Source organism: Desmodus rotundus, chromosome 8 (assembly GCF_022682495.2).
Source record: "Desmodus rotundus isolate HL8 chromosome 8, HLdesRot8A.1, whole genome shotgun sequence".
Taxonomy (NCBI): domain Eukaryota; kingdom Metazoa; phylum Chordata; class Mammalia; order Chiroptera; family Phyllostomidae; genus Desmodus; species Desmodus rotundus.
Window position 1 is genome coordinate 35,204,893 of NC_071394.1, and position 14,211 is coordinate 35,219,103.

Sequence of the window (14,211 nt, forward strand, 5' to 3'; positions counted from 1 at the left end):
GTTTCAGAAATTGGCACAAAAGTTTTCATGTTAACCTCACAAATGCTGTTATTTTGAATTTATTTCATTTCAAAACAGTATTCAGTACCTTTTAATGAAGTGTGGAAACTGGAACAAGGTCAGCATTACAGAAGAGAGATGAACTGGTTTTAGCAATTTGTACTAAAGGAATAGCTATGGTGAGGGGAAACCCGGGCTCCTAGTAACTTGCATTTATTTCTAAAAAAGAATCTTCCTTGTCACCCAGGAGTTGGTATGGTATTTTGAAGGTTGTGCGTCAACTCAGACGTGATTGAACAGCTCTTCTTTCCTGTTTCAACTACAGAAGGTTTCTCCTGTGCCGAATCATTTACAGGAGCTTGTGTGTAGATGGAGAGAGTACTGAGCACTATTCTGCATGAACCTTTTGCCTTTATGAACTTGCAGCATATTTAGGGGTTAAGAGTGTCCTTATCTCAGAGCTACAGGTCCAAGTTTTGACCAGTATTCTGCCAAAGTGTGTGAATTGTAGCCACCAGAGTTCTCCTGAGATCCCATCTTTGCTAAAAAAGAACAGCAAGCATTTAATAAGTACTCCAAGCTTCCACGTAATTAAAGGAAAAAAAAAATGGCTGCTTGCTTTGTAGAGTGTTTTTCTTGTTTTTTGAATGTTATTTACAGACATGTACTCTTGCAGGCAATGGAAATATAATTCTGAATTGAGTGTATAGGAAAAAAGCCAACATAATGAAGAATTAGAACCTCATAATAGAAAAAGAAAAAGCTCATTTGAAATTTTAAGTTGACAACTATCATTTTTAAATGCATACACACAGTTTTTCCCCTCATCAAAGCCCTTGAGTATTGGACTAAATATTTTAGTCTTGAGCTCTTTCTTACTAAGTTGTGAGTAAGGCCATATTTGAGCCAGTTCACATGGAAACATTTAACATCCTTTATATTACTATTTTTTTGAGATATAATTTGTTAGAAATTGTGCAGACCCCGTGAACCCCATATTCTGAATGCCCTCCTCCCCTGACTCTCTTACCATTTTAAATATTTTATTTATTTATTTTTTAGAGAGAAGGGGAGGAAAGGAGAAAGAGGGAGAGAAACATTCATGTGTGAGAGATACAACCATCAGTTGCCTTTCGCACGCCCTCAAATGGGTGCCTGGCCCACAACCCAGGCATGTGCTCTGACTGGGAATTGAACTGGCGACCTTTGGGTTCGTAGGCTGGCACTCAGACCACTGAGCCACACCAGCCAGGGGCTCTTTTACTGTTTTAGAGCAACCTAGGTCCTTCAAATCCTGAGACCTCAATTTAAAAAAAAATTTTTTTTAAATCCTCACCCGAAGACATTTTTTCATTGCTTTTAGAGAGAGAGAAATGTGGATTGGTTGCCTCCTGAATGCTCCCTGACTGGGGATCAAATCTGCAACCTAGGTATGTGCCCTGACTGGGAATCAAACCCGCAACCCTTAGGTTACGGAGTGACACTCCAACCAACTGAGCCACACCAGCCAGGGCTCAGACCTCACTTTAGATACCATGTTCCCCCTAAATCCTGATGAGGAGACAAGCACTGTAGTGGTTTGTGGGCTCTCATGGGATGTTTGGCATCTGTCTTGGTACAGCTGGGACCTGAAATCCTTCTTGTGGATTTTGAGGCTAGCAGTGAGGAGAATGTAGATGCTGGTAAAGAGAGAGGTACGTGGCTTCTGGCTTTCTTAGCTGTTGTTCAAGCTCTTTTCCCTTATTAGGGGCAGACTGGGGTAATTCATTCAGTGTTTGCTCATTTACCTCTTCTCCCTGCCCCTCCCCTTTCATCTTTCATTAAAATGAATGGTGATTGTTAGAGCCCTTCTTCCTAATCATTTTACTGGGTAATATCTTTCCACGTCTTTTTATTTATCCTCTTTCATTGTTATATTTACTCATTTTTTCCACTTTGCTTTTCTTCCTTTCCATTTTGAAAGAAAAAAACTTAAAAAAAATCTTTATTGTTGACACTATTTTAGATGACCTCATTTTCCTCCTCTTTGCCCACCTCCACCCAGTCCCTGGCCCCCCTCTGGCCATCACCACACTGTTGTGTTTCAAAAAATCCATTTTAGGTTCTCTGCCACTAGTAGTGGTTTCTGAAGGGTGAAAGAACATTGTTGTCTCTAGTGTGGAGCTCTTTTTTTTTCTTCTTCTTTTTTTAATGTTAGTTCATGTCTTTTATTAACCCATATACAATTACTTGTCCTCGAGTTTGTTGAAGCAATAGGTCAGACAATATTTGCTACAATACTGTCTGTCAAACTGTCTGGCCATAAAACTCCAGCACCACATTCATCTGAAGGCACTCCCAATGCAGGCAAGTAAGTGATTTCTGCCCTTCTCATCCACTTTGTAGTATTTCAGGACAGCCAGCTTAACATTCTTTCGCTTATGCTTATTCTTCTTGGGAGTGGTGTGAGACTTCTTCCTTTTCTTAGCACTACCACTAAAGTCTTAACACAAGATGAAGAGTGGGCTCCTTTTGAATGTTGTAGGGAGACAAAGTGTGTCCGTCTTCCAGCAAAGGTCGGCCTTTGCTGGTCAGGAGGAATTCCTTCCTTATCCTGGGTCTTGGCCTTTCCATTTTCTTTCAGATCTGAGGGTTCAGCTTGGGACTGATGGTCTTCCCGTAAGGTTTTTCATGAATATCTGCATCTTGGCAGAGATTCCACCATAGATGGTGGATCGTAATGTGGAACTCTTGAAAGGCATTTTAAAAACATTTATGTCTGTGTTTGAAAAAGAGTACTATGGGAAAACATGAGCTTTTATTGTTAACATTCTAGAACTTCGTAAGATGAGAATGTTTTTCTGTGAAAGAATACCATATGGGCTAAAAAAGAATAATATGCTATATAGCCTGATCCTGAATAATTAGAGGGTGTCTAACCCATGGTCTGTGGCCTGAATGCGGCCCAGGATGGCTGTGAATGGGGACCAACACAAAATCGTAAGTTTACTTAAAACCTTTTTTTTTTTTTTTCCTCATCAGTTTTTGTTAGTGTTTGTGTATCTAATATGTTACCCAAGACAGTTCTTCTTCCAGTGTGACCCAGAGACACCAAAAGGTTGGACACCCCTGAATGGTTGGAGACAGGAAAAAATAAAATAGGCTATATGGAGAGATTTCTTATTTTCAATAGAAGAGAACTTCATTCTTTGGACTTGTTCTTGACCGTGTTGGGCCTGTTTTATAAACTCACCTATGGTATAAGTAGGTGCTCTGTAAGCAGTTATTGGGTTGAAGTGAATGTACTTGTCTGTACCAATAAGTATCATATATCCCTACTGGGTGACTATTTGCTTCAAATGAGATAATGTATGTTAAAATGGAAGAAAACTAGAAAGTGTTAGGCCAGCATAGATATTGCTAAATAACCACATCATTTAGCCCTAGTAACTGAAACCCGCCTAAGAGTGCAACACACAATTACCACCACATGGAGTACACAAACAGAATGATCATCCCATATGCTGATGTATGACTGCAAACAACAACTCCATTTACTTCATAGAACCTTCTGGCAGTTTATTGAATATTGCTTTGTTCCTTAAGTTCATTGGTATAAGATTGTTTAAATATTGTTGGGTGATAGAATAATATAGGGGTCAGAAGAGCTTTAGGCTACTGTATTAGACAAATTGGGTTTCAAGTCTTAGCTCTTCCATTTATGGTCATGTGACAATAATCATCTGTGGGATTAGCATACTGGCTTGGAAATTGTCATGTTCATTGTTTCTAGCTCACAGAGTATATAAAAACAGCTATTGTTAGCATTAGCGTTGTTACACTTCACCATGTATGGACTTAAGTATGTATCATTTGATTTAGTTCTCCAAGGCCCCTGGAATCTTAAGTTTTTTGCTGTTTCCAATCTGCCATATTTTCTCTCCAAAAAATTATAATTTTTCTTAAAAAGTTAGAAATGTTGTTATCTTCAAATTAAAGTTGACTAAAAACATTTTTCCCAAGTATTTTATGGTTTTTGCATATACTGCTTCTTCCTCCCCTTTCCATGTACTGTTTGAGGAAGGAGTTTTGTAAGTTTGCTCTCAGATTATCCTAAATGTAAAACTCAGAAGTTTTAAGTGATAACTGATAACCTTTTTATCTAGTGCTCTGGAATTGGCAACTAAGATAATGGTCTCACTATCTTTATTTTTTTCTGGTAGTAGCCTTTAGTCACATCTACTTTTTAGTCCTTGTCTTTCTGTCTGGAGTGAGTCCCATGTAGCAGCACCTTCCCCTTTACCATTGTTGTGTCATTCTCTGAGTCTTTTTTATTTATGTTTTTTCATTGTTGTGCCCAACAGTACTGCCTATATCGAAGTGATGGGAAAAAATAGTTTTATAATCAGGTAAAGAGTGTTTTTTTTCCAGTAGACTCCTCATGATGGCCAGCCTTTTCTTGACTTTAATTAACATGCACTACAATCTATTTTAAAAATGTATAGTTCTGTGTTTTGACAAAGGTACACAATCAAACGTATACAGGCCAATAATAGTTATATAACCACTGTATATAGAACAGTTCTATTACCTGCCCCACACATTTTACTGTTTCATTTTTGTCAATCCTAGCCATTACTCTTAGCCCCTCATAAGCACTGATCTGTTTCTATGGTTTTGCCTTTTCTAGACTGTCATGTAAATGGAATCACATGGCCTTGTGAATCGGCTGTTGTGTGTATCAGTGTTTTATTCCTTTTTATTGCTGGTAGTATCTCATAGTATGGTTGTACCAAAGTTTATTTAACCATTCACCAGTTAAAGAATGCTTGGGTTGTTTCCATGTTCTGGCAATTTTGAATAAAGTTGCCATAAACTCGTGGCTACAGATTATATGAACATAAATTTTTATGTCTCATAGATAAATATCCAGGGGTGGGCTTGCTAGTTGGGAGGTAAGTTTAAATTTGTTTACTTTTAAACTTAGCTTGTTAACCTATAAGAAACCAAATAATTTTCCGAAATGACTATGCCATTTTGCATGTCCAGCAGCACTGTGTGAGAATTCTAGTTGTCTCTGTATCCTTGTCAGCACTTGATATTATCAGGTTTTTTCTTCTTCCACCCTTCTAGTGGGTGGCTTGTGGTGTATCTAGTTGTGGTTTGAGTTTGCTTTTTCCTGGTGACTAATGATGTTGAGCCTGCATTCGAGCACTCATTTACCATTTGTATATATTCTTTGGTGAAGAGTCTGTTAAAATTTTTTGCCTGTTTTAAAAATTTGGTTTGTTTTCTTAGTGTTCAGTTTTGAGCGTTCTTTATATTATATTGCATATTCTGGTCAGGAGTCTTATAAGATATATTTATTTGTAAATACTTCCATGGTGTGGTTTGTCTTTTCATTTATCAATTTTTCTTTGATGGATTGTTCTGAGCATTGATTTTGATTTCATGCTACACCAAAAGTAAAAACGTTTTTAAAGAAGAGCATCTGAATATGCCATGTGCATTAGTGTACAGGCATGGGTTTCATTATCCTGTTTTCTTGTTTTCCTCTTTGACTTTGCCCTTCCTTCTCACCGCCTCCCCCTCCTTGCCCCTGCTCCAACTCCACACACATTTATTTATTTTTAAATTAGGTCCTTTAGGACAATACGGTAAATATCTGGGCTCCAAAAAATCAGTCTTGTCACACTTATGTTTAAGGGACTTTGAAACAGTGCAGCTGTATAGGGGAAATGAATTCTGTTCTCTGTCAAACTTGTAAAGGAGTGCTTGTTTTAACAGCTACTGATGATGGAAGCATTTATGCCATGGCCATATAGCTTGTCAAAACTGGATATGTTCCTGTGTTTAAAATATTTGGGATTTTCCGAAACCATTTCCTCTTGATCCTTCCTAAGGAAGGCTTGGTTTCTGATTACTGTTAACTCCTACTTCACTGTTAAAAATTGCTCTGAGCAGACTAAAAATATTTTCTACATTTAGATAAACTATTGAACTTTATAAGTATTGACATTCCATTTGCAAATGGTGGACATTTATGTATTTGTATTAGAAGAAATGTATTTACATATAATTGGATGATTCCAGATTTCTGTATTAATGGAATAGGCTGGTTTTTAAAGTCTGCTAAAATAGGTTTTCAGGGAAAGCTGAAGAAAATAGCATATTGTATTTGTTTTTGAATTAATGATAGGAGATAGTTAAGATAAAAAGGTCTCATTTTTCCTCATTGAAGAGCTAGAATTTATATAAACATTTGAAATGAATTAGAATTTTATAAACATAATTTAATTTTCTACTCAGTCATTTTCAGATAGCTACAGTTTTCATTATAAATGCATTCTCTAGAGACATAGTTTTGTTATGAAGAAGCTATTGTTAAACACTGATAAGAGATTAGGATCAGGGTCATTTTATTTAACAATGCAGTTACTAGCAAGGGTGGCTTTGGGCACAGCGTTTTAATTATGTCTTAATTTTTTTAAAAAATTGGCCCTAATTTAAAAAGGTAGTTTTGCTATTTAAGTGATATGTTTGGTTAAATGCCATATCAGAATCAGTATTTTTAAAATAACATTTTTAATAGCGGAGATATTTCAGTCCTCTGATCACGTGGAAATGAATGATTTTGTGTTAACCCTGACTTTTAAATAGGTGTATTGCCAAGAAACGCTTTGCCGGGTGGTGGTGGGGGGGGGGATGAAATAACCATGAGCATAAAATCTTCCAGTGACCTCTTTTAAAGCCTCATGTTCTGTAATTAACTACCCTTTAAATATAAGGGTTCTGTTTGTACTGCTAATTAAATTCGTAGTTAAGACTTGTAGGACAGCATTTAATTTACATGTTGTTTTGTCTTGGGACTTCAATAATTTGAAAGGTGATATGAAGGTATAAATAGGGAATTTTCATGAAAATGTCCTAGAAAAATATGTGCTAAATTCTCAGATAACTTGTCTAAAAACTAAACATATGACTGAAAGAGACAACTCAAAATATTTCCATAGCTGTTTACTAGTGTTTTACTTTAGGCTGTTTGATTTACCCATTGACACTGATTTGATTTTGCAGATGTTAAAAAGCACTAGTATTTGCTTGATCATATCCGGTAGATTGGTTTATTTAGTGTAGGATGCTGATATACTGTAAATAAAAACTAAATTAACTGCACTCATTACAGTTAATTCAGAGTAGGAATAGTTTTAACATGTGTCATAAAAGTTTTTGTGTCCATTTCTCTTTCCTAAAGGATTCCAGCAAAATGTATTCCAATAAAATAAGTTTTAGTCCAGGAAGAGAAAGAGGCATAGCAAGGGTGGAATTAGGAGAGAGGGGGACTACAGTATTAGGTAAGATGAAGTGATCCACACATAAAATAAAGTTCTAGGGCAGAGAATGTGTGTTTGAAATAAGTACAGAATAACCACAATGTTGATTAAAAGAAAAGGTATTACTTATGTTAACAATGTTGTACAACCGTCACCTCTATCTAGTTTTAACAATACGAAGTTTTCAATCCGTGAACATGGGATGTCTTTCCATTTGTTAAGGTTTTCTTCTAATTCAATAAGTAGTGTTTTGTAGTTTTCAGTGTACAAACCTTTCACCTTGTTGGTTAAATTTCCTCTTAGGTATTTTATTTTGAATACTGTTGTAATGGGATTATTTAAATTTTTCCTTTTTGGATTGTCCATTGCTGGTATAAAGAAACACAACTGTTTTTTTGTGTCTTGATCTTGGATCCTGGCAGAAGAGACATTTAAAATAAAATTTGAAGGATATAATTTAATATCCACATAAATTGGGAGAAGTATATTTTAAGCCCAGGGAACTCACTGAGCAAGCATTTATTAAAGTGCCTCATGTATGGGTAGTAGGGGAAACAAAGAAGAACTATATTAGGGGAAGAAAGCATATATAACTAACTCTAAAAGAAAACATGAAATAGTGAAGTGTAGGAAGAGAACAAAGAAAAAAATGACTCTAATCCAGATTGAATGATGTTTCCTGTTTTATGAAAACAACAAGCCTTTGTAGTCATGCCATCAAATATTTGATGGTCAAATGAAGTTCCTCAAAAGCTGGCAAGTCATTATAGAAATGTAAGATGAAGTTATTTCTCCTATGCTGTCAGTTTTCTTTAATTATATCTAGTTAACATTTATTGAGTGCTTATTCTACACAGGACATGATTCTAAGTACTTTAAATGCACAATCTTATTTAATCCTTATGATGATTCCATGGTGCAGCTACCTATTTTATAGGTAAGAAAGTTAAAGAACTTGCCAGAAACTATACATTAGGCCAGGGCTGCTGGGATATAAGGAAAAATATATGGAGTGATGGTAGATAAAACTTGTGAATTTGAGTCAGGCCCAGATTGTGAATGGTTTTGAATCTTAATGCAAAGGGCATAATTAGAATGCAGAAAGGATACATGTACTGAGTGCCTACTGTATGTCAGGCATTTACCTGATCTCATCAAATCTTTATAGCTCCTGTATTTGATAAAAGTTTTTAGTCACATTCTTACTAACGAAACTCAGATATATTTTTAGTCCCCCTAAATCATGGTAGTAAATGGCAAAAAGAAACAAAAAGCCTGACCCCTTAACATGTTCTCTATCTACTGTACTCTTCCCTACTCTTTCTTTATGACAATTATTTTTTAATCCTTTTTGATTTTTGATCATGTGATGAAAGCTATCATTCCTGATATATATGGCACTGGAAACAAGAATTTTGCTTGTGATTTATTGATATTTTATTGCATGGGAATTTGATTTCCTTCTTAGGGACAGATGATAAAAACAAGTTTTACAAAGAATTATTTCTCTCATTTTTTTTTCCTGCAAAATATTTATGGCCAGTTTCTTCAAAAAAGTCAAAATCCCAATTTTGCAAGTGAATAAAAGATGTAAAAACTTTAGTTCTGCTGAAATATATATTTCAGCAAGAAGCTTGTGGTTATTTGACTAAATGAGAATAATTATGAACCTGTTTTTGTATGATGACATCATTTTTGCTATCTAACCACTTTCAACATTGCTTTATTGACAATAAGTAGCCCAAACTGTTACTTACAAAGGTAAGTAAACCACATCATTGTTCCTAGAGCTCACTTTGCCAGACAAGGTCAGATGTGTGTCAAAGAGGCCAAGAATTCCCTAGGACACTTTGACTTAATTAATTAATTAATTAATTAATTAATTAATTCTCTATCTCTGTTTTTAAATTGAATTTATCGGGGTGGCTTTGGTTGAAAAAATTATATAGGTTGCATAGGTGCATATATTCACATATTACAATTCTATAGTATAACACCTGTATCTTGCATCGTTGTGTTCAATACCCAAAGCGAAGTCTCCTTCTATCACCTTATGCCTCCTTAACCCTCTGTTACCTCCTCTTTACCCTCCTTTCCCTCTGGTAATCACCATACTGTTGTCTGTGTATGAGAGTTGTTTTGTTTTTTGCTTAATCCCTTCACCATTATCACCCAGCCGCCCAACCCCCCTACCCTCTGACAGTTGTCAGTATGTACTCTGTATCTGTGAGTCTGTTTCTATTTCGATTATTTTATTTTGCTCATGAGATTCCATGTATAAGTGAAATCATGTGGTATTTGTCTTTCTCTGACTGGCTTATTTCACCTAGCATAGTACTCTTTAGGTCCATCCATGCTCTCCCAAAAGGTAAGATATCCTTTTTTTATGGCCAGGTAGTATTCCATTGTGTAAATGTACCACAGCTTTTTTTATCTGTTCATCTACTGATCGGCACTGGGCTGCTTCCAAATCTTGGCTATTGTATACTATTGTAAGTAATGCTGCAGTGAACATAGGGGTGCATATATTCTTTAGAATTAGTGTTTGCGGCTTCTTTCGATATATTCCCAGAAGTGGAATCATGGGGTTATAAGGCCGTTCCATTTTTAATTTTTTGAGGTAACTCCATACTGCTTTCCACCGTGGCTGCACCAATCTGCATTCTCACCAGTACTGCATGAGGGTTCTCTTTTTTCTACATTCTTGCCAACACCTGTTTGTTGATTTATTGGTGACAACCACTGACAGGTATTGTTGTGAGTTGTTATCTCATTGTGGTTTTAATTTGCATTTCTTTGATGATTAGTGAGGTTGAGCATTTCTTTTTTTTTAAATTTTATTTATTTTTAGAGAGAGGGAAAAGGAGGGAGAAAGAGAGAGAAACATCAATCTGTCGTCTCTTGTGCTCCCCCTACTGGGGACCTGGTCTGCAACCCAGGCATGTGCCCTGATTGGAAATCAAACCAGCGACCCTTTGGTTCTCAGGCTAGCACTCAGTCCACTGAGCCACACCAGCCAGGAAGGGTTGAGCATCTTTTCATATGTCTATTGGCCATTTGTATGTCTTTGGAGAAGTTTATTCAGGTCCTTAGGCCCATTTTTAATTGGGTGGTTTGTTTTTTTTGGTGTTGAGTTTTATCAGTTCTTTATAAATTTTGGATATTAGCCCCTTATCAGATGCATATGCAGATATGTTCCTTCATTCAGTGGGTTGTCTTTCCATTTTGTAGATGTTTTCATTTGATGTGCAAAAACTTTTTAGTTTGATGTAGTCAAATTGTTTATTTTTTCTTTTGTTTTCCTTGCTCAAGGAGATATATCAGACAGAATATTGCTACGAGCAGTGTGTGAGATTTGACTGCCTATGTTTTCTTCTAGGATTTTTATGGTTGCTTCTAACATTTAACTCTTTAATTCATTTGAATTTATTCCTGTGTATGGTGTAAGAAGGTGGTCTAGTTTCATTTTTATTTTGTACATACCTGTCATTTTTCCAACACCATTTATTGAATTGTCTATCTACACCATTGTATGTTATTGCCCTCTTTGTCAAATATTAATTGACCATTATGTCATGGTTTTATTTTTGGCCTCTCTATTCTGTTTCATTGATGTATATGTCTTTTTATGCTAGTACCATGCTGTTTTGATTACTGTGGCCTCGTGGTATAGTTTGATATCAGGCAGTGTGATTACTCTAAACTTTGTTCTTTCTCAAGATCTCTGTGTCTGTTCTGGGTCTTTATTGGTTTCCAATATTTGTTCTAGTTCTGTGAAATACTCCATTGGTATCTTGATAGGAATTGCATTGAATCTCTAGATTGGTTTGGGTAGAATGGACATTTTAGTGATTATTGTTCCTACCCATGGACACAGTATATGCTTCTCCTTATTGGTATCTTCTCCAATTTCTTTCCTCAGTGTCTTATAATTTTTCAAGTATAAGTCTTTTATATCCTTGGTTACATTTATTCCTGGGGATTTTATTTTTTAGTTAACCTTTCTGATAGTTCATTATTGGTATGTAAGAACACAACTGATTTCTGGATTTTAATTTCATATTCTGCTATTTTACTGAATTCATTTACTAGTTCTAGTAGTTTTTTGGTGGAGTCTTTAAGCTTCCCTATATACACTATTATGTCATGTGCAAATAATGTCTGTTTTACTTGCTCCTTTCTTTTCTTTTATTTCTTCTTCTTGTCTGACTGCTGTGGCTAGGCCCTCCAGTACTATGTTCAATAAGAGTGGTAAGGGTAGAAATCCCTGTCTTGTTCCCAGTGTTAAGGGAAGCACTCACATTTTTCCTTGTTAAATATGATGTTGGTTGTAGGTTTGTGGTGTATAGCTTTTTATTACATTGAGGCATGTTCCTTCTCTTTCTACTTTGGTGAAAGTTTTTATCATAAATAGGTGCTAGATTTTATCAAATGCTTTTTTTTCTTTTGCATCTATTGAGATGATTGTGTGATTTTTATCATTCATGTTGTTTATGTGGTATATCACATTTATTCACTTACGGATATTGTGTCAACCTTGCATCCCCAGAATAAAATACCACTTGATCATAGTGTACGATCTTGTTAATGTATTGCTAGATCTGGTTTGCTAATACTTGGTTGAAGATTTTTGCATCTTTGTTGATCAGGGATATTGGCCAATACTTTTCTTTCTTTGTAGTGTCTTTTTCTGCTTTTGGAATTAGGATAATGCTGGCCTCATAAAATGAGCTTAGGAGTCTTCTCTCGAATTTTTAGGAATAGTTTGAGAAGGTGTTATTTCTTTGAATACTGGTAAAATTCACCTGTGAAACTCTCCAGTCCAGGACATTTTTTTGTTTGGAGTTTTTTGATTACTGCTTCAGTTTCACAAGTTGTAATCTGTCTACTCAGATTCTCTGATTTCTCCTGATTCAGTTTTGGAAGATTGCATGTATCTAGGAATTTATCTTTTTCTTCCAGATTGTCCAATTTGTTGGGATATAATTGTTTATAATATTTCCTTACAATGCTTTTTATTTCTTTGGTGTCAGTTGTTACTTCTTTTTTTAATTTCTGATTTTATTTATTTGGGTCCTCTCTTTTTTTCTTGATGAGTCTGGTTAAACGTTTGTCATCTTGTCTATCTTTTCAAAGAACCAGCTCTTGGTTTCATTGATCTTTTGTATTTTTTTTTTCAGACTCTTATTTTGTTTATTCCTGCTCTGATTTTCATTATTTCCTTCCTTCTACTCACTTGGGCTTTGCTTGCTGTTCCGTTCTTAGTTCCTTTAAGTATAAAGTTAAGTGATTTATTTGAATGTTTTCTTGTTTCCTGAGGTAAGCCTATAATGCTATGAATTTCCCTCTTAGGACTGCTTATGTTGTGTCCCATAGATTTTGGGTTGCTGTGTTCTTATTTTCATTTGTTTCAAGGTATCTTTTGATTTCTGCTTTGATCTCATTGTTAACGCGTTCATTGTTTAGTAACATGTTATGTAGCCTCCATTACTTTGTGTGTTTTTCAGTTTTTTTTCTTGTGATTGATTTTTAATTTCATACTAATATGGTCAGAGAATATGCTTGATATTATTTAAATCTTCTTAAATTTATTGCGACTTGTTTTTCTAATATGTAGTCTGTCCTCTAAAATGTTCCTGTGCACTTGAAAAGAATGTATATTATGCTGCTTTGGGATGAAATGCCCTAAATATATCAATTAAATTCATCTGATCTAGTGTGTCATTGAAGGCTTCTGTTTTCTTGTTGCTTTTCTGTCTGGAAGATCGATCCACTAATATTAATTTAATGGGGCATTAAATCCCCTAATGCAGGGGTGTCAAACTCATTTTCACCCAGGGCCACATCAGCGTCTCGGTTGCCTTCAAAGGGCCGAATGTAATTGTAGACTGTATAAATGTAACTAGTCCTTAATAGTTAAGCAAGAGCTTGGCGCTGCCGCTGGGTAGAAACAAGGTAGAGGGCCGGATTCGGCCCCTAGGCCTTGTGTTTGCCACCTATGCCCTAATGCGACTGTATTACTGTCCATCTTTTTATGTCCATCAACATTTACTTCACATATTTAGGTTCTCCTGTGTTTGGTGCATAAATATTTACAAGGGTTATTTGCCCTTGTTGGATTGCTCCATCTATCATTATGTAGTGTTGCCCTTGTCTCTTACTATAGCCTTTGTTTTTTTTAGGTCATATTTTATTGATTACGCTATTACAGTTGTCCCAATTTTTCTGCATTTGCCTCCCTCCACCTAGCACCCCCCACTCCCTTAGGTAATCCCCACACCTTTGTTCATGTCCATGGGTCATGCATATAAGTTTTTCACTTCTCCATTTCCTATATTGTACTTTTCATCCCCACGACTATTCTGTAACTACCAATTTGTGCTTTTTATCCCTTCACCTTTTCACTGTCCCCCAATCCACCCTCCCATCTGGCTGCAATCAACCCACTATCCATATCTATGATTCTGATTGTATTCTGTTTGTGTGCTTCATTTGTTTTTTAGATTCAGTTGTTGGTAGATATATGTATAATAATTGCCATTTTATTGTTCATAGTTTTGATCTTCTTCTTTTGGTGAAATAAGTCCCTTTAACATTTCATATAATAATGGTTTGGTGATGATGAACTCCTTTAGTTTTTTCTTGTCTGGGAAGCTGTTTATCTGCCCTTCGATTCTAAATGATAGCTTTGCTGGAGGATAGAGTAATCTTGGTTGTAGGTCCTTGCTTTTCATTACTATGACTGTTCGTTGCCAATCCCTTCTATCCTGCAGAGTTTCTTTTGAGAAGTCAGCTGACCGTCTTATGGAAACTCCTTACAGGTAACCTGCTTTTCTTTTTCTGCTTTTAAGATTCTCTCTTTATCTTTAACCTTGGCATTTTGATCATAATGTGTCTT

The 14,211-nt window shown here is 35.7% G+C and overlaps 1 protein-coding gene and 1 pseudogene across 2 annotated transcripts in view; one reads left to right on the top strand and one right to left on the bottom strand.

Annotated features, from left to right (window-relative positions):
• NCOA2 (nuclear receptor coactivator 2) overlaps positions 1-14,211 on the top strand; it is a 287,290-nt gene that overhangs the window by 45,501 nt on the left and 227,578 nt on the right. The window lies entirely within an intron of this gene.
• On the bottom strand, positions 2,177-2,684 carry LOC128781497 (ubiquitin-ribosomal protein eS31 fusion protein-like; annotated as a pseudogene).